The 20,833-nt window shown below is 49.1% G+C and overlaps 1 pseudogene across 1 annotated transcript; it reads left to right on the forward strand.

Annotated features, from left to right (window-relative positions):
- Window positions 1-2,280: 2,280 nt before the first annotated feature.
- LOC308230860 (olfactory receptor 14A16-like) lies at window positions 2,281-8,770 on the forward strand (annotated as a pseudogene). Its single transcript has 4 exons — window positions 2,281-3,247; window positions 7,284-7,408; window positions 7,466-7,493; window positions 8,178-8,770. The product of its transcript is annotated as an olfactory receptor 14A16-like (transcript).
- The last annotated feature ends 12,063 nt before the right edge of the window (window positions 8,771-20,833 follow it).

A 20,833-nucleotide genomic window follows, 5' to 3' on the forward strand; every position in this document is an offset into this window, starting at 1 on the left:
CGTATCTTTGGCCTGTCTCTATTACCTGTATGTAACATTGACCAACCCTGTAATGCCAAATGTCCCAGAGATTTGCATGCAGACACATCACTCTTGGCCCCCATCGATCGTAATGCTGAGACAAAGAGCTCTCATGTAGGTGCCTTTTCAAGGAAGACCTGACCAGAGGCAGGAGGAATCCCACCTCCTATAGGTTTATGGTGTGCATGGGAGGGAGCTGAGTTCCCTTTCAACCGCAGGCCTACAGTCTCAGGAGGAGATGCCTCAACTAACTATGGTGAATCCGTTTCATCAGCAGGGCTAAAGGAGATCTCAGCCTGTCCTGTCCTGGCTGTCCAAATGATGGGACAAGAAACAGGCTGCCCACAGAAGTGGTTGTGTCACCATCCCTGGAGGTCTTTAAAAGATGTGGAGATGTGGCACCTGTTGACACGGGTGGACTTGACAGTGTTTGGTTAGTGGTTAGAGTCGACCTTAAGGGTCTTTTTGAAATTTATGATTCTGGAATTCTGAGAAACTTTGTTTACACCAAACTCCATCTCTCATCAGAGAAATGACACTGCAGGCAGGCAGTGTGTCTGCCAGCTGAGGGAGGGAACAGCAGTGCTTGCTTCAGGCTGTTTCCCATGGTGTTCCCCTGGAGCCCCAGGGAGCCCTGGAGGGAGCCCAGCGGGACAGAGGCAGAGCCACCTTGGGCTGGGCCTCTGCTGCTGAGCTGGGCCGGGCTCCTGGGATGCAGACAGATGCTGGCAAGCGGGCAGCGCTGCAGAGAAACAGCTCTGGCCAGGAGCAGGGCTGGGGCACTGCCTGCAGGCACCCAGGGGAGACCTGCGAGCCTCAGAGAGCTTAAAGGCACTTGGCAGTGGAGGATGCTGAGAGCTCCCTGCAGGAGAAACCTTCCCAGCCCTGTGCATGGTAAGGCTCTGGGTGCAGGGCAATGCAGCCGCAGTTCCTGGAGGGATCTCCTCAAGCTGCTGCCTCGGACAGTCCATGGGATCTGTCAGGAGGACTCTCTTGGTTTCTCTGTGTAGATAAGGAGAAGGATGTGCTGCAGAGCAGGGCTTCTCTCTGCGCCATGCGAGGGACAGGACAAGGCAGGTCCCTTGTCCCGGGGCTGGCTGCAGGCTGTGAATGTGGGTGTGCAGGCAGGGGTGCCCAGCGCTGTCCTTGCCAGCAGGGTGCCTGCAGCCCAGGGGCAGTGTGCAGGGGCAGGGACTCTGCTGCCTGCCAGGGTCAGCACTCAGCCTGCCCGGGAGCTGCCCACGGTGCTGAGGGAGAGATGCTGGAGGGAAAGGAACAACCCCTGGCAGGGAAGCAAAAGTGTTCTTGTGCACTGGAGAGGGTGCTGTGTGGGTCAGGGCTGCTCAGAGCTCCACATCACTCTGAGCACGTTTGCAGAGGTTCCTGCTGAAAGACACTGAGGCAGCGTTTACCTGATAGGGAAGGATTGTGAGCTCTGATGTTTTCCACTCTTGGTGGGCAGGTTGGGCAGTGGGAGCTGGGAATTTCCTTCTCTGCTTTGGAGAAGGCACCGAGAGTCTTGTCAGGACTTGTGTGAGCTGCTCCTGAGCCCCTGCAGAGGCAGAGCTGCCCCTGGGCAGAGCCCTGCTGCCGGGAGGGGTGTGCAGGGCAGAGCTGAGCACACAGCCCATGGGATGGGCTCTGGGAGCACTGAGAGGGAGCAGAGCTGGGCCCAGAGCAGCAGCTCCTGGCAGGGACAGCTCCAGGCGGCAGAGACATGGGCAGGGAGCGGGGGAAAGGGCAGCCGAGCTCTGGAGAGGGTGCATTCAGGCAGCTCTCTTGGTGTCTGGCACTGGAGGTGGCTGCTGGCCATGCTCTGCTGGGCACAGTCCTTTGCTTCTCCCCATGCGTGCTCCGTGATATGCCCTTTGAAACTGTGCTCCCCTCCTCTCAGCACAGGTCAGATGTTTGTGGAGGATTGAAGATCAATTTGTGCGTGAAGGCATCTCACAGGCAGCGCAAGTGTAAGCGGAGGAAAAATGGGAAAGGACTGATGGACACTGCAGCTCTCCTGGCTGTGCATTAAGCTGCAAAGGGCTGAGACTTTTTGCCTGATGCAATGCTCTTCTGATTGTACCTAGGAAGAAGCCTCAGCAGTTACTGACATCACTGGTGATAACGCTGAGCCTCTCCTCTCCGGTTATAATGTGCTCAGAGTCGTGAGTGTGTAAATTGAACCTCTATATCTGACATCTCTCCTGTCCTAACCCGTCACTGCCTTTTTCTCCTCTGACAGTGCCCCATGCCCAGAGGCAGCAGATGTCCAACGGCAGCTCCATCACCCACTTCCTCCTCCTGCCATTCGCAGACAGGCGGAAGCTGCAGCTCTGGCACTTCTGGCTCTTCCTGGGCATCTTCCTGGCTGCGCTCCTGGGCAACGGCCTCATCATCACCAGCACAGCCTGCGACCAGCACCTCCACACCCCCATGTACTTCTTCCTCCTCAACCTCTCCCTGCTGGACCTGGCCTGCATCTCCACCACTTTCCCCAAATCCATGGCCAATTCCCTGTGGGACACCAGGGCCATCTCCTACACAGGTTGTGCTGCACAGATCTTTTTCTTTCTCTTTTTTATCATAGCTGAGTTTTATCTCCTCACCGTCATGTCCTACGACCGCTACGTGGCCATCTGCAAGCCCCTGCACTACGGGAGCCTCCTGGGCAGCAGAGCTTGTGTCCACATGGCAGTAGCTGCCTGGGGCAGTGGCTTTCTCCATGCTCTGCTGCGCACAGCCAATACATTTTCACTCCCCCTCTGCCGAGGCAATGCTGTGGAGCAGTTCTTCTGTGAAATCCCCCAGATCCTCAAGCTCTCCTGCTCACATTCCTACCTCAGGGAAGTTGGGCTTCTTGTGATTGGAGTCTGTGTAACATTTGGCTGTTTCGTTTTCATTGTGAGGTCCTACGTGCAGATCTTCAAGGCTGTGCTGAGGATCTGCTCTGAGTAGAGACGCCACAAAGCCTTTTCCACGTGCCTCCCTCACCTTGCTGTGGTTTCCCTCTTTGTCAGCACTGGCACATTTGCCTGCCTGAAGCCCTCCTCCGTCTCCTCCCCATCCCTGGATCTGGTGGTGTCAGTGCTGTACTCGGTGGTGCCTCCAGCAATGAACCCCCTCATCTACAGCCTGAGGAACCAGGAGCTGAAGGATGCTGTGAGGAAGCTGGTGACTGGATGTGTTTCAGCAGCCATACACTGCTTGCTTTACCCAGGAAAAGGCTTCCATTGTAGGTCATGACAGGCCACGTCTGTCTTTCCTGCTTTACATTTGTTTTCCTGTTTCAGTTTGTTGTGATGTTGTCTTCATAGAAATGTCAGTTTTCATCTCCTCCTGTTTATGTAGCCACTCCTGTTGTGTGAGCCACAGACTTTCTGTCACTGGAGGTCTCTTACTGTATTTAAGAGAGATAAATGATCCTGTAGCAACTTCTTCTCTGTGCTATGTCCTCACATGGCAGGAATGAAGCGGAATTAAATCAGTTTTCTGGCTACTCCAGCTCTGGAATGGCTGCTTTGTACCTGGAGCAGGAAGAGCTCTTGGGGAGCCCAAGGGTCTGTCGGGGACTGGCTGCCTGTACCGGCAAGGAGGACATGGAGAATACAGAGCCAGGCTCCTCACCATGGTGCCTGGTGGGAGGACAAAAGGCAATGGGGGATAGTGACAGAGGAGAGGTTCAGCCAGGATATAGGGAAACCTTGTTCCCATAGGCTCAGGCAAGTGCTGCACCAGGTCACCCAGAGAGGCTGTGCAGTCTCTGGCCTTGGGGATTTCCAACTCAGACTGAATCAAGTCTTGAACCACGTGCTCTGACCCTGTTCCTGATGGGTTGGACTTTGTAACTCCTGGCGTCCTTACCAATCTCTGTTCTGTTATGATCCTGCAATGATGGGTTTATGAAAGGTCACAAAGATGCTCTGAGGGCTGGAGCACATCTCCAGACATCTTAATCTCCAGATGAAAGCAGGCTGAGAGAGCTGGGGGTGTTCAGCCTGAGGAAGAGAAGGCTCCAGGGAGACATCTTAGCACTCTGTCTATACGTAAACAGGGCCTACAGGAAACCTGGAGAGGGGCTTTTTGCAAGGGTGTGCAATGACAGAAGAAGGGGGAATGGCTTTAGACTGAAAGAGGGGGTTTAGATCAGACATTAGGAAGGAATTCTTCCTTGTGAGGATGGTGGGACACTGGCACAGGGTGCCCAGAGAAGCTGTGGCTGTCCCATCCCTGACCGTGTTCAAGGCCATGTTGGAAGGCGCTTGGAGCAACCTGCTCTAGTGCACCACTCTAAAACACTCCCATAACACCCAGGAATACTCTGAGACACCTAAAAAAACCACCCACAAAGCACCTGATGAACACTCTAAAACATCCCTAGATCCCTGAAAACACCACTGGCATCCCCCAAACTCCCCATGTCCTTTTCCTCCCCCTGCTGTGATGCTGTGGCCTAAATCCAATCCTAAACCGTGACACTAAACCCTATCTCTGACCTAAACCCCTGTTCCTGACCCTAACTCTAAACCTCACTTATTTTTATAATGTTATAATATTATAATAGAATGTAATTAAAATTATGAAAAAATACTAAGTTAAATAAAATAAATAATAAAAAAATTAAAATAAAAGAGATCCAGTAAAAACAAAGAAACTTGCCTTTCTGCTCTTCCTTCTTCCTCTCTCTGTTCTTTCTTTCCAAGGAGATCAATTCATTGATTCCTGGAATAACTCAGGTTATTCCTGAAGAGATCCCTGAACATCATCTTGTCTGGCTACCCTGCTCAAGGCAGGGTTAACCAGGTGAGATCATTCAAAGGCTCTTCCTTTCCTGCTGTCATCCACCAAGGAGCTAAAAAGGCACTCCATCATATTAGACAGGGAGTTAATAAAGACATTCAACAGTGTTGGCCCAACTGCTTGCACTGAGGGGTGTCACTCTTAAGTGGCCACCAGGAGGACTCTACCACTGGTGACATTTGGGCTTGATCCACCAGCCCACTTCCCACTCACTACATCCTCCGTCTCTTCCGCCCAGAGATCACCAATTGGCTATAAATAGATTATTAATGGTCCAGGTACAAAACATGCCCTTTTTTCCCCTACCCATACGAGTTCGGCAATTGCTTTCTTGTCCTACAAACACCTAGAAGTGGCTGCAGGTGTATTTGGTCCATCACCTTCCAACGGAGTGGGATGAGTTGACCAGCCTGTGATTATCCAGAGCCTCCTTCTTGCCCTTCGTGAGGAAAGGTTTGATGTCCGCCTTTTCCAAGGACTCCAGAACCTCTCTGATGGCTCTGACACGTTTGAGGGCACAATCCAGAAAGGATGATGGGAGCGTTTGCCACAAGCCTGCCCAAGGCATGCGAGAAAAAATCCCGCTGGGACATTGGGGTCACACACAGAAACGGCAGGGCCCTGGTGTCCACATCTGATCTGTCCTCATGCACTCCTGTCACGGTTTAAGCCCAGCCTCATACACTCCGGGGTGTTCAAGGACACGAGTCCTCCCCTTGCACATACAGAACTGTGTACTGCAGCAGCAGCATCTCTCTGGCCTCCTGTTGCCACTGCGAGAGGCTGGAGGCATCTCAGCCCTGCGGTGTTGTCACCCTGATCTGCACTCACCTGGGCCCAGCAGCAAAAGGAATGGGCACGGGGACCTCGGCTCAAGGAAGCAAACCCAGTACTGCATTCAGGAAGGTTTCCAAGGAACATTGCTATCAAAGTGAAGTGACCTCAAGACACTGTCTGCCCCACTGGCCTTCATGGAACCCCACAGAATAGCTGAGGGTGTTTGTGCTCACCCAGGGTTCATCTCCTCAACTACACACTGTGTGCATGCTTACATCTCACCTGTACAGTGCGAACTGCCTTGGAGCCCAGCTCTTCCACACAAATGCCCTTTGCCTGCCTTGGCCTGAGCTAACAACGCTGCCATAAAACATGCCACTGCCACTGCCACAAAATATATGACCGTATGTGATGTATACATCACCATCTGAACTATTATTTACATCATCTTCAAATCATTGTGAATTCACAGTTGAATTAAAAGTCAGTCATTGCTTAATCAGCATTGGATTCCCATTTGATTTTCATTCAGTCCCTGATTAATTACCACTGGTCATTAATAAGGCCCTTTCAGTTATCCACAGGATGACTTCTCTGAACCATTCCCCTGTGAAGCACGAGGCACAGCTCCAAGTCCATTTCCCTTCAGGCGTGCAGCAGCAGATCCAGCAAGTGCCCCCGTTCCCCACTGAGGGCCATGGCAGATGAAGGAAGCCCAGCACATCCCGGCTGGGTACAAAGAGAGCTGCAGAGAAGGTTCCCGAGAGCAGGACAGCTCCTGGCACAGGGACTATCCCAGCTCCAGGTCCAGCCTGCACTGGACGCCCTGCGCCTCCTGCCCTTGGCAGCGGGGTCACAGCGGGGCCCTTTGTGACCCGGTCTGTGACAGTCCCCGGCGTGGTCACGTCCCTTGCGCTGCCCTTCCCTCCCCTGCCCACATCCCTCCATCCCGCAGGGGGGCAGAGAGACCCCGCAGCCGCCCCAGGGGGAAACTGGGAGGAGGTGGGGGTGTTAGAGAAGGGTGAAATTTTATGTTTGTCATAATCATATAAGAGTGATAGAAGTGATTTTATTTAAAAATTTGTCAATCAATAGAAAGCCTTATACCTTCATACTTATATCAAAATGTGTAATTTTGCTACTTTGTGTTTTAGTCATTTTATAACTAACTTTGTAGTTTTGTATTTCAGTTACTTTATAGCTGTTTCAATAGGCTATTGTGTTTAGGAATCATAAATCATTAGGAAAACAATTGTACATTTATCTTTAGTTACTTTATAAATAAGCATTATGTTAGAAACCTAATCAAGGAACCATTTGTACGATGACTGAAAATATCCAAGAATAAAGTTAGAACAGAAAACTTTGTTCGAAACCTGGCTGGAACTATCGTTCTGACCAGTTGCACTTAAAAAACTAGTTAACAATAGTTCCACAGTTTGGACCAAGATTAAGTCATCAGAGTGCAGGTGCAAGTGTGAAGATCATTATAATACAAAGCGGGAATAGACCATAAATCTGTATAGGCGTATTGCATCAGCCGACTTGTAGTGTATAAATTGCGTACACGATGTGACGGGGTTAGAACCAGATTTGGGTGCGTACCCCTGGTTCTCGGCGCTTTAATAAAGCACCTCATATAACCATTCCGGTGGTTATGTGTTTGTCCTGACGCTAACATTTTGGCGACCCAGATGAGGCCTCGCGGGCACTGCTGAGGCGGATCGCGTTTCGATTCTGCTCCAGCCGGCACCGAGAGATTCTCGGGGAGCCATCGGCCGCGACCGACCTCCGCTGCTCACAACGGACCTCTGATACGGTAAGACAGGTGCTTTTAATTTGGTTACGGTACCGATTCTGGTTTGGTATGGTAAAGGTACCGATTCTGGTTTGGTATGGTAAAGGTACCGATTTTGGTATGGTATGGTAAAGCCTGCCAGTTAGACGTGGTGAAAGCTGCGCTTGGTTGGGCTAGGGAGCTCCCGGGGTAAGCTTAGGCGCCGTCTGTTAGACAGTGGCGAAAGCCCTGCAGGTTCGGCAAATTTGGTTGGTAAATGGTTCATGCTGCAGGAACAGCACTGGTTTTGGTTTATGCTGCAGGAACAGCACTGGTTTAAATTGTCGTAATTAAGTGGTGAAAAAAAAAAACAAACCAAAAAAACCAGAAAAAAAACCAAACCCTGTTTTTTTTCAAGAGCTTCTTTGTATTCATAGAATGCCGTCAATTCCCAAGTCCTCTCCATTAGGATGTCTTTTAAACCATTGGAAGGAGGGGGGATTTGGGCAGAGTATGCGGAAAGACAAGCTAATTGAATATTGTAACATTTGGTGGACACAATATGAATTGGAAGGTCAGGAAAAATGGCCTGAAAATGGAACTTTACAGTATAATACTATATTGCAATTGATGTTGTTCTGTAAAAGGAAAGGAAAATGGGATGAAGTGCCGTATGTAGATCTTTTCTTTACTCTAAGAGATAATAAGGAATGGCAAAGATCCTGTGGAATTATGGTTGTTAAAACAAAAGCAAATGGACAATGTAGGGGATGTGTTGCTGAGAAAAAATGTATCGGGTGTCTTGCTTTAGAAAACAGTTTGCAGCACCAGAAGGATGATGAAAATCTTGATCTGGTTGTAGCCCCGCCGGTAATAGAGGAAAGGGGGGAGGAGGATGATGGTGAAAGTGATTCTGAGAGTGAGAGTGACGATGAATGCAAGGGAGATCAAAAGGTAGACCTCCCCGTTACTCAGGTCTCACATCGAACTCGTCAAAAGGAAGGACGAGGGAGAAAAATGCAGGCTCAGACGCCTGGTGCAGTGCTTGCTCCTTTAAGACAGGGAGTCAGAACAGAAGGGCCGGTATACATCAAAGTACCCTTCTCACCCAGGGATTTAGTCATCTGGAAACAATCAGCGGGGACATACAGAGAAAATCCAGATAAGGGAGCTCGGGTAATGAAAATTATTATGAAAACTCAAAACCCAGATTGGGATGATATACAGGTGCTTTTAGACACCCTTATGGATTCAACAGAAAAAGAAATGGTATTGCGGACTGCAAGAGAAAAAGTTCGAGAAGATTTAAGACAGGGGTTGGTTGAGGGAAACATAGATCAAAACTTCCCTATGGAAGATCCGATGTGGGACTATAACACAGTGAGGGGAATGAGGAATTTGTGAAGGTACCAAGATTGGGTGATTGCTGGGGTGCAAAATGCCATGCCTAAAACAATAAATTGGTCAAAGCTGTACAATGTGAGGCAGGAAAAGACGGAATCACCGTCTACCTTTTTAGAAAGACTTAAAGAAACTGCAAAGAAATATACAGATTTGGATGTGGAAACTGAACAGGCTAGGACACAATTAGCTCTGATCTTTCCAGGGCAATCTCAAGACGACATTAGGAAAAAGCTACAAAAAGCTAGGGGGGGCAGATTTGCGGAACTTGGATAGACTATTAGAAGTGGCTTGGAAGGTGTATAATAATAGGGAAAAAGAAAATTCCCGGAGGCAGCAGCAGAATTTATTGGCAGTAATCCAAGGAAAGGAACAGAGTTTTTCAACCCTAGGGGGAGAGGTCGAGGGAGTATGCGAGGTAGGGGACAAGGAAGAGGATTTTATAACCCAAGAATAGGGGTGAATACAGAAAGATTAGGATATAATCAGTGTGCAAACTGCAAACAGGAGGGACACTGGAAAAATGAATGTCCATTGAGGGGAGGACAATTTATGTCCCCGAGGAACCTTTTTGTGGGATCGGATGTAGCTAAGGCGATGGTGCTGGGAGAATATGACAACCAAAGCTGACTAGCCGGGGCGAGAAATGAGGAACCCCTTGTGAAAATACAACTGGGTGGAAAAGAAGTAAAATTTTTAGTAGATACGGGGGCTACCTACTCAGTTTTAAATGAGCTATACGGGAAGTTAGGACAGAAAACTACGACAGTTGTAGGAGCCACAGGGAAGGAGGAAATACAGCCATTCCTGCAGCCCCTAGACCTGCGGACGAGATCTATTGGCTAAATTGGATGCTGTAATTATTTTTGAAAATGGTGAATTAACAATGCAAATTCCAGAATCAAAAACAGGACAGATTTTGATTCTCAAAGATAAGCACGTTGCTAGAATCCCAGTGGAGGTAGAGCAGGCTGTGATACCGACAGCTTGGGAAACAGAAATTACAGGAAAATCAAAAATGGCTCAGCCAGTGATAGTGGAACTGAAGGATGGATCTAGGCCAGTAAGGGTTAAACAATATCCCCTGAAATTAGAAGCGAGATATGGGATTATAAAAACAATTGAGAAGTTTTTAAAAAAATCAAATCTTAGAGGAATGTGAATCAGAATATAACACACCAATTTTCCCAGTAAGGAAACCAAATGGTGAATATAGGTTAGTACAGGATTTGAGGGCTATAAATAAAATAACAAAGGATATCCACCCAGTGGTAGCAAACCCCTATACGTTGTTAACATCTGTGAAGGAAAAGTATAAATGGTTTACAGTGACTGATTTAAAAGATGCCTTCTTCTGCACTCCTCTTGACAAAAGTAGCAGGAAACTGTTTGCATTTGAATGGGAGAACCCACAGAATGGACGAAAGACAGAGCTAACATGGACCAGACTTCCACAAGGATTTAAGAACAGCCCAACTCTCTTTGGGAACCAGATAGCCAAGGAACTGGAAATATGGACTACCCAAGGAAAGGTACAGGTACCGAGATCACAGTACCTCTTATTGCAATATGTAGATGACATCTTTATTGCAACAGAACAAGAGTCATTGTGCATAAAAGTAACTATTGAAATCTTGAACCAGCTAGGCCTGAATGGCTACAAGGTCTCGAAGGAAAAGGCACAAATTGCATGCACAACTGTGTTGTATTTAGGATGTGAGATTTCGCAAGGTCAGCGGAAGCTGGGGATAAATCGCATAGAGGCAATTTGTACCATTTCAGAACCGCGGAACCTACATGAGCTAAGAACATTTTTGGGTATGGCAGGGTGGTGCAGACTGTGGATAATGGACTATGGACTCATTGCTAAACCCCTTTATGAAGCCCAAAAATCACCTGCTTTTGTTTGGGATAAACCACAGAAAGAGGCCTTTAGGAAACTGAAGGAGGTGTTAATGAACTCCCCAGCACTGGGACTCCCAGATCTAACAAAAGACTTTCAGTTATTTGTCCATGAGAGACAGAGATTAGCGCTGGGAGTGTTAACTCAGAAGCTTGGAATCTGGAAAAGACCAGTGGGATATTTTTCAAAACAACTGGATCCGGTAAGTGCGGGATGGCCTTCATGTTTAAGAGCAGTGGCAGCAACTATTGTTCTGATACAGGAGGCCAGAAAACTGACTCTGGGGAAACACATTGAAGTTTTTGTGCCACATATGGTAACAACTGTTTTGGAGCAGAAAGGGGGGTATTGGTTATCCCCTAGCAGAATGATGAAATATCAAGCAATTTTGACAGAACAAGATGATGTGAGTTTAAAAACTACTAACCTGTTGAATCCAGCAGCTTTCCTAGGAACGAACCCAGAGGAGGGGACCCTTGAACATGACTGCATAGAGGTCATCGAGCATACATATGCAACCAGAGCAGATTTGAAAGATGTACCTCTTGAACAACCTGATTGGAAACTTTTCACAGATGGAAGCAGCTTTGTGGAAAATGGGACACGGTATGCAGGATATGCTGTAACAACACAGCAAGAGGTAATTGAAGCAAAAGCGTTATCTCCTGGGACATCGGCTCAACGGGCAGAACTAATAGCTCTTACAAGAGCGCTGGAACTGAGTGATGACAAAAAGGTAAATGTGTGGACAGATTCAAAGTATGCGTTTGGTGTAGTAGATATACACGGAGCATTATGGAAGGAACGAGGACTGTTATCCTCACAAGGGACTAATATAAAATATCAAAAAGAGATCCTGGAATTAATAATTGCTGTGCAAAAGCCTAAACAGGTGGCCATTATGCACTGCAAAGCGCACCAAGGAGGAACTTCAAAGATATCTGAAGGAAATACATTGGCAGACCAGACAGCTCGACAAGTAGCCCGAAAGGTATGGAATATGATGGCTTTGATACCTCTTAAGGTAAGCCCACTTCATACCTATCTCTTACAAGAACCAAATTACTCAAAAGAAGATGAGAAATTGGCAGGAGTCTTAAAAGCTCAAAAGAATTCTGAAGGGTGGTACATAACAACGACTGGACAAGTAATAGTGCCGCCAGCAGTAATGCGGAAAATTCTACAGACTGAACATTGGGGTGCAGAAGCATTGGTAACTTATTTAAAACGAGAAATAGTTTCCACACAGATGTTAACCATGGCAAAAGCGGTGGGATCAAAATGCGAAATTTGTTTGAAAAACAACCCAGTAGTAAGGAGACAAGTTGAAATGGGGAGAATCAGGATAGGGGTAGAGCCAGGAGACTATTGGCAGATTGACTTTGTGGAATTACCAAAGGTACAAGGGTGCAAGTATCTATTGGTGGGGGTTGACACCTTTTCTGGATGGCCTGAGGCCCTTCCCTGTCGCACCAATCAGGCAAAGGAGACAGAAAAGTGGCTGCTTAAAGAAATCATTCCATGATTTGGAGTCCCTTTAGGGATATCATCAGATAGAGGCCAACATTTTGTTGCAGCTATACTACAGGAAGTTAGTAAACTGTTAGGAATATCATGGAACTTACATACTCCCTGGAGACGCCAATCCAGTGGACAGGTAGAGAAAATGAATCAAACAATAAAAAGACAAATCAGTAAAATACGTCAGGAGGCCAAAATAAAATGGCCACAAGCTCTACCCATAGCTCTACTACGAATCAGAATAAAACCCAGAAGTGGGATGTCAGTAAGCGCCTATGAGATCCTCTATGGAAAATCATATGAGGCACCAGACCCCAATCCCAATACCCACATTAAAGGGAATCAGGATGTTTATAATTATGTGCTGTCTCTCGGCAGAGCTTTAGCTCGACTTCGGAGCACTTTGGTGTGGAACAGACCACTGTCCTTGGAAAATCCAGTACACATGACATGCAACCAGGAGATCAAGTATACATCTGAAACTGGAATGAAGAGCCATTGAAAGAACAGTGGGACGGACCTTATCAAGCCCTGTTAACAGCATTCACTGCAGTAAAGGTAGAAGGGGTGGATTCTTGGATACATTATACACGAGTGAAAAAGGTCGCAAAGGTCTGGGAAACACAGGTACTGAGTCCCACAAAACTTAAGCTGAAATGTAAATAAGATGTCTGCGTTGGTTTATAAAACTTTGATTGTTGTCTGGTCACTAACACCATTGATGGTTGTTTACTTTCCTGAAATTCCACAGGAAAGAGATGTTTTGATACAATTTGTCGGTCAGGATGCCACTCTGATTTGCAGGTTCACTGATACCATTCCAGTAAGATTAATGCCAATAAGGGTCATTTGGGAAAAGGTAAATGATCCTTTCAAAAACCCAGACCTTATCTTTGACAAATCAAGGCTCAGTCGCAAGGCGAATGGAAAGTTGAAAGGTAGAGTTGAAAATAGATTCAGTGAGTGAAACCAAAATGTAGGAGAGACAGAACTGAAACTATCGAATTTGACTTCTGAGGATCAGGGCAGATACCGATGTATTGTAGAAATAAATGGGAGCGCAGATTATGCAGAAAGAACATTATTTGTCAAATCTGCTATCGGCTACAATGAAATCAAAGTTACAGGAAAGAGAGTTAGAAGATCAGTAGATCCAACACAGACAGTCCAATTATATTGCCAAAATCCTGAGGAAAACTTAATGATAGGCCTAATTGGGGATTTTGCAAAAATGAAAAACACAAGTAAGATAACGGCATGCTTGCCGATACCAAAGGCAGCCTGGGAATCAATTGAATGGGGAATAATAATGTTTGCACTTCCAGAAATTAACAAAACAATTACCTATCAAGAAAAAGAGATAACGACAAATGTAACAGTGACAGAATATCAAGAAGAAGGTGCTTGTGGAGACCCTGCACTTTTGGCATCAAGATCACAATGTGAAAGGAAACCAAATTCTCGGTTTACTCCTATAAGAGGGGAATTGGGAAAATGCATTTATAATAAACCAGTTAAGGTGGACAGACCAGTAAAAGAAACAATATGGGAATGCGAAAAGGTAAATAGTTTAAAACAAAAGTGGGACTCAGTCTGGTCAATGAGTATTCTGCAAAAGTTCCAATATATTGGAAACATACCTTGGTGTGTTAAATGGACAGGCAAAAAAAATGTAACAAGAGACAAAAATAACTTGCTGTCCATGAATAAGACTAGTCGAGATATCATCAGGGATGTTCCCTGGTGGAATTGTACAGAAAGTTAGGACTGTGATACTAACCCTGAAGAGATTACAATACTCCCGGTTAAGGTTGCTTTAATGATCGGCTGTGTATGTCGGGGACTAAAGGTCGGAGGAAAAACAATTAACATCCGAGATAATCATATAGACTGTAAATATTCAGCAGTGCATAGTATGGGACATTTTGTCTGGGCAACTAGTGATGGAACCTGGACCACCCAGCTATCCATGGAAGGTCCAGTCAAAGAGATCACTCTGGGATTACCCACCCTCTGTCCAATTTGGAAGAAATCACCATTTAAAGGCAAATTGGAAACCCTACAAATTCAAACAAGAAGAGAGATAGGCAATGATGATAGCAATGATGAAGACACTTGGCAGGAAACTTCTACGGGAGTCAAAGTAGGATGGGCTTTAGAATCCCTATTCGCCCAAGTGGCAGCATACCGAAATAGAGAAATGATTGACAACCTGATTGGTCAAACGGAAAGATTAGCTAGAATAACAAAGAAGGGATTCAGAGATTTAAATTTGCAATTACAACCGACAACTAAAACGACCTTGCAGAACAGAATAGCATTAGACATGTTGCTACTTAAAGAGCATGGTGTCTGTGGATATTTGAAAGACAGAATGGACCATTGCTGCATTCACATTCCCAATGTGACAGCAGACATAGAACACGGTATTTCCCAACTGACTAAAGTTGAACAAGAGGCAGGAAAGGAAAGAAAGGAAATTGAACAAAATTGGGTTGGAGCATTATTTGACAGTTTGGGCCTTCATTTTACTGGATGGGTTCATTCCCTCATACAAACTGTAATCATGAAACTAATTGTGTTTTCAATGATATATCTGATGTATCTCTGCATTCGAAAGGAAATAGCCCGCAATAAAGAATGGACTCATCGAATAATAAGGGCGGTGACAAGAGAGTATCCGACTTATACAGCACCACCACCTGCATATCAGGAAACGACTGCTTAAATTGGAAAGTGAAAATACTTGCTAAGATGAAGTATTTTCAAAGGGGGGAAATGTTAGGGCACAGATAAAATTTTATGTTAAATATAATCATATAGCCATTCTAGCAGTCACTATATTTGACAAGTTTGTAAAACCAATAGAAAGCCTTTATGCATATGTTAAAATTTGTAACTTTGCTGTACTGCACCTTAGTTATTTTATAACTGTTCCAATAGGTGATTGTGTTTAAAATCATAGATCAAAGCTTCATACATTGAACACTACAATTGTGTTGGTTTTTATCTTAGTTACTTTCTAACTAAATGTTATACTGGTAGCCTTAGGAATAGAAACAAATGTGTAGGAAGGAATGTACTGTGAAACTCCAACTTAGCAGAACCAAAGATTGAACCACATACCAAGGGCAACCAAGTGAGGATCAAAGGATCATGTGTCCACATAGTGGTTAGGGCCCATCCAAAGAACGGAGAGCTGAAAAGGACAGAATAAGGAAGACTCCTTACTTCATCAGGACGACCACCAGACGACCACCAGAGGGGGCTGCGCAAGCGCAGAAGAGGCTGATGTCGTAATGGACTGATGAAGCAATCCCTGATGCATATGTATTAGTTAGTGTAGCAACCTATGTTGAATATGCATTAATTGCGAAACTTTTAAAGTATAAATTGCGAACGCGATGTGACGAGGCTGGAACCAGATTTGGGTGCGTACCCCTGGTTCCCGGCGCCTCAATAAAGCACCTCATATAACCATTCCGGTGGTTATGTGTTTGTCTTGACGCTAACACCAGCACCCAATGGGGGGGGTCCCATGGAGAGGCCCCAGCACCCACTGGGGGGGGCTCATGGCTGGGTCCCAGAACCCATTATGGAGGATCCCATGGGGGGGTCTCATGGGGGGGTGCCAGCACCCATTAGGGAGGTCCTACAGGAGAGCCCATGCATGGGGTCCCAGCACCCATTAGTGAGGGTCCCATGGGTTGAGTGCCAGCAGCCATGGCAGGGGACCCACTGAGGGGATCCCGTGGTGGGGACCTAGCACCCATTGGGAGGGGTCCAGTAGGGAGGTTCCATGGGGGGTGCCAGCACCCACTGAGGGGTCCCAGCACACATTGGGGGAGGTCCCATAGAGGGGGCCCATGGGGGTTCAGAAAGCCCTGACTCCACCGGGGGGGGGGGGAAGGTTGGGGGGCTCCCAGTGCTCCCAGTGGAACTGACGGGGACCCTCCCATTGCCTCCCATTGGGACCCCTTCCATTGTCTCCCATTGGGACCCTCCCATTACCCCCAGTTGGGAACTTCCCATTGCCTCCCATTGGGACCCCTTCCATTGTCTCCCACTGGGACCCTCCCAACCAAAGGATTCCCTTGGCCCTGTAAGAGGTCCCCATGGACACCTGTAGACACCCAAGAGGTCCCCACCACCACCAAGAGGGCCCTATGGGCACCCAGAGGCACCCAAAGGTTCCCCATGGCCACATAGAAGGTCCCCATGGCCACCCACAGACACCCAAGAGGTCCCCATGGGCACCCAAGAGATCCCCATGACCATGCACAGGCACACAAGGGATCCCCATGAGCACCCATAGGCCTCCAAGAGGGCCCTATGAGCACCCATAGGCACCCAAGGGGTTCCCGTGGCCCCATAGGAGGGCCCCATGGGCACCCGGAGGCACCCAAGAGGGCCCCATGGTCACCAACATGTCCCCAGGGCCACCCATAGGCACCAAAGAGGGCCCCATGGCCACCCATAATCACCCAAAGGGTCCCCATGGGCACCCATAGACACCCAAGAGGTCCCAATGGCCACTCAAGATGTCCCCATAGACCCCAGGAGGTCCCCATGTCCCCCAGGGCAGCTCAGGGACCACCTTTGCGTCCCCACATCCCTCCCTAACACCCCTTGGCCTTCACCTTCTCCATCCCCATCCCATTGCCATGATTCCCTCTGAGACTCCCCCAAGGCTCCCCACATCCCCCTATGCCCCCCATAGCACCCATTGCTGCTCCCATCCCCATCCCATTGCCCTGGCACACTCTGAGACACCCCCAAGGCTCCCCACATTGTGGTGACGGAACACTGGAACAGGCTGCCCAGGGAGGTTGTGGAGTCTCCTTCTCTGGAGACATTCAAAACCCGCCTGGACACATTCCTGTGTGACCTTATCTAGGTGTTCCTGCTCCGGCAGGGGGACTGGACTAGATGATCTTTTGAGGTCCCTTCCAATCTCTAACATACTGTGTGACACATCCCCCTATGCCCCCCATAGCACCCACTGATGCTCTCCATCCCCATCCCATTGCCCTGGTTCCCTCTGAGACATCCCCAAGGGTCCCCATCTCCCTCTATATCCCTCCTTGATGCCCATTGACCTTCTCCATCCTCATCCCATTGCCCTGGCACCCTCTGAGACTCCCCCAAGGCTCCCCACATCCCCCTAGGCCCCCATAGCACCCATTGATCTTCTCCATCCCCATCCCATTGACCTGGCACCCTTTGATACACCCCCAAGGCTCCCCACATCCCTCTATGTTCCCCCCCCATAGCACCCATTGATGTTCTTCATCCCCATCCCCTCCCTGCCCCACCTGAGCCCTATGGCGAGGCTGCGCATGGCGGCTCCACACCCGGTACCCGTGGGGTTGAAGGGGATGTGGTCCCCCCAGGGACCCTTGGCTGCAGCTGAGAAGTGCCTGGGGGTGGGGGGCAGAGGGGTGAGACCCCCCCATGACATCACCAGCCCCCCCCATGACACCCCCAGGTCCCCCCCATGAACCCCTTACTCCCCCCGATCCATTTATGACCCCCCCCCCAGACCCCCCCATGCCTCCCCCTTCACCCAAGATGCTCGTGGGTCCCGGTTTGCTCCCCTCCATGTACCCCATCGCGGCCACGTAGCGTCAGGCCAGCTCCTGCAGCAGCGCTTCCCCCTCCAGCCCTGCGGGGGCGGTAGTGAGAACCCCCCCCAACCCTCCATCCAGGGCACCCATATGCAGGGGCACCCCCATGGATCCTCAATAGGGGAGGGAAAAGAGACACCCCACCCCCAACATGGACCCCCACAAGTGGGGGGAGCATCACCCCATAGACACCCCATGGGTATAATGGGGACCTCCAACACCACCCCTGGACTCCCCCCATAGAGACCAAGGCATAGAACAGGGGGCTCCAATCCCAACCCCCCAGGGCACCCACTCATTAGAACACGGATGCTCCAGCCCCATCCCAGAACACCATGGGTGGGCTGAGGTACAATGGGAGCCCCATCCCTTGGGACGCCATCCCTTGGGGATCCCATCCCTTGGGTACCCAATCCCTTGGGACCCCATCCTTGGCTACCCAATCCCTTGGGACCGCATCTCCTTGGGACCCCTTCCCTTAGGGACCCCATCCCTTAGGACCCCATCCCTTGTGATGCCATCCCCTTCGGACCCCATCCCTTGGGACCCCATCCCTTGGGACCCCATCCTTTGGGTACCCCATCCCTTGCAACCCCATCCCTGGGGACCCCATCCCCTGGGAAACCAATCCCTTGGGACCCAATCCCTTGTGGACCCCACCCTTTGTGGACCCCACCCCCTGTGCATCCCATCCCTTGGGTACCCAATCTCCTGATGACCCCATCCCTTGGGGACCCCAGCTTCCCAGCCTCTGCTTTGGGCCAAAAAGAGGTGGAATGAGGCCCAGGTTGTTGTTAAAAGCCAGTTTGGGGGGGTCCTGGGAGTTCAAAAGGTGCCAAATCCATGGAGTTGGGGAGGAAGGTTGGGGAAAAGAAGGGATTGGAAAGGGATTGGGGCAGAAGGAATGGGGTATGTGGGGTGTTCCTGGAAGCGAGCACAGTTGGATGGGGCACCCTGCTCTATGGAAAGTGCCCTTGTCCATGGCAAGGGTTGGAGCTGGATGAGCTTTAAGGTGCCTTCAACCCAACCCATTCCATGGTTCCATGGTTCCATGACTCCGTGATGTCAGACCTCCATGCTGCAGTGTGGATGTTCCCTGGTGTAGGGATCTTAGGAAGGAGCTGGTGGCACAAGGGACCTCCAGAGCATCCCACAAGCAGAGCATCCCACAGGGATTCAGAGCATCCCATAGGGCTCCAGAGCATCTGTGGTGGTTGAAACCCTCTCGTCAAGTCAGCCGCGCAGTCCACTCCCCCTCCCCTGCCCTTTCTTCCCCCCTCCCCTGCTCCCGGAGGGATGTGGAGGAGAATGGAAAGAACGTAACTGCCATGGCTTGGGATGGGAACAGCCCAGTAACAAAGGGATAACTGAAACCCACTGCTGCTGCCACCGATAATGACAATGATAGGAGAAATAACAAGGGAAGAGAATACGATACCTCGCACCAAAAACCAGCCCGACCGAACAGTGAGCCAGCCCCTCCGGGTAACCCCCAGTTACCTCCCGGGCATGACGTGCTGTGGTATGGAATACCTCTTTGGCTAGTTTGGGTCAGGTGTCCTGTCCCTGCTTCCTCCCAGCTTCCCCTCCTCCCTGGCAGAGCATGAGACTCACAACATCCTTGGTCAGACCAAACATTTGAGCAGTAACTAAAAACATCGGTGTTATCAGAGCTGCTCCCAGACTGAAAATCAGAAAAACACAGCGCTGCACCAGCTACTAAGAAGGAGAAAAAGTGACTGCTACTGCTGAACCCAGGACAGCATCCCACAGGGATTCACAGCATCCCATGAGCAGAGCATCCCATAGGGTTTCAGAGCATCCCATAAGCAGAGCATCCCACAAGCAGAGCATCCCATAGGGGCTCAGAGCATCCCACAAGCAGGGCATCCCATAGGGATTCAGAGAATCTCACAATCAGAGCATCCCAGAGGGATTCAGAGCATTCCACAGACAGAGCATCCCATAAGGATTCAGAGCATCCCACAAGCAGGGCATCCTGTGGGGATTCACAGCATCCCACAAGCAGAGCATCCCATAGGGGTTCAGAGCATCCCATGAGCAGAGCATCTCATAGGGTTTCACAGCATCCAACAAGCAGGGCATCCCATAGGGATTCACAGCATCCCACAAGCAGGGCATCCCATAGGAGTTCACAGCATGTCACAAGCAGGGCATTGGGAAGGGGATGGAGAACGGCAATGGGTGCTATGGAGGGCATAGAAGTATGTGGGAACCCTTGGGGTTGTCTTGGAGGGTACCAGGGCAATGGGATGGGGATGGAGAAAGTCAATGGGCATCAAGGAGGGATATAGGTGGATATGGGGGCCTTTCACAATATCTCAGAGGGTATCAGGGCAATGGGAAGGGGATGTAGAAAATCAATGGGTGCTGTGGGGGGGGGCGAGGTGATGCGAAGGGTTAACGGATGTACAGGGGGGTTGGGGTTAAGCTGCTTGCTTAGCATTTTACTGCTTACTCATGCCTACAGCACTGTGACATGAGCTCCCTGGTTACTCTTCCAGCATTGTTGAAGGTTTCTGCTGTTTGTTCTCTGCTCTGTACGCATTAAATGGACGTTTGCTCACTGTGAGCACTGCACCTGGATCAGGCGAGGAAAAATAAATAGGCACTGTAGGAAGATGGACTTTACAAGTTAGTGCACATTGCCATGTTGCTGACACTGGAGCACTGCTCACACTGTGCAGGTGATTCCCAGCACCCTCTTTCTGCCCTCGCACCTCCACGGTGGCAGCAGTGGTTGGAGCTGTCAGCTGAATTCCAAGGCAGCTTTCTGCTCTGCCTCCTGCTCAGCTGAAGCAGAAAGTGTGTATTCGTTCCTTCAGATATGTGCTTCTACCGTTTTAGGGAGGAAAGCTGAGGTACACTCTCATGCTGAACACACTGCTTCAGAGCTACCTTGGTTGTTGTTTAGGCAGTGTAGAAGTTTTTTGCTGTTGGTTCTCTTCTCTATACTCATTATCTACACGTTTGCAGTCTGTAAGCGCTGCACCT

This window comes from Psittacula echo (assembly GCF_963264785.1).
Source record: "Psittacula echo genome assembly, chromosome: 28".
Lineage (NCBI taxonomy): Eukaryota > Metazoa > Chordata > Aves > Psittaciformes > Psittacidae > Psittacula > Psittacula echo.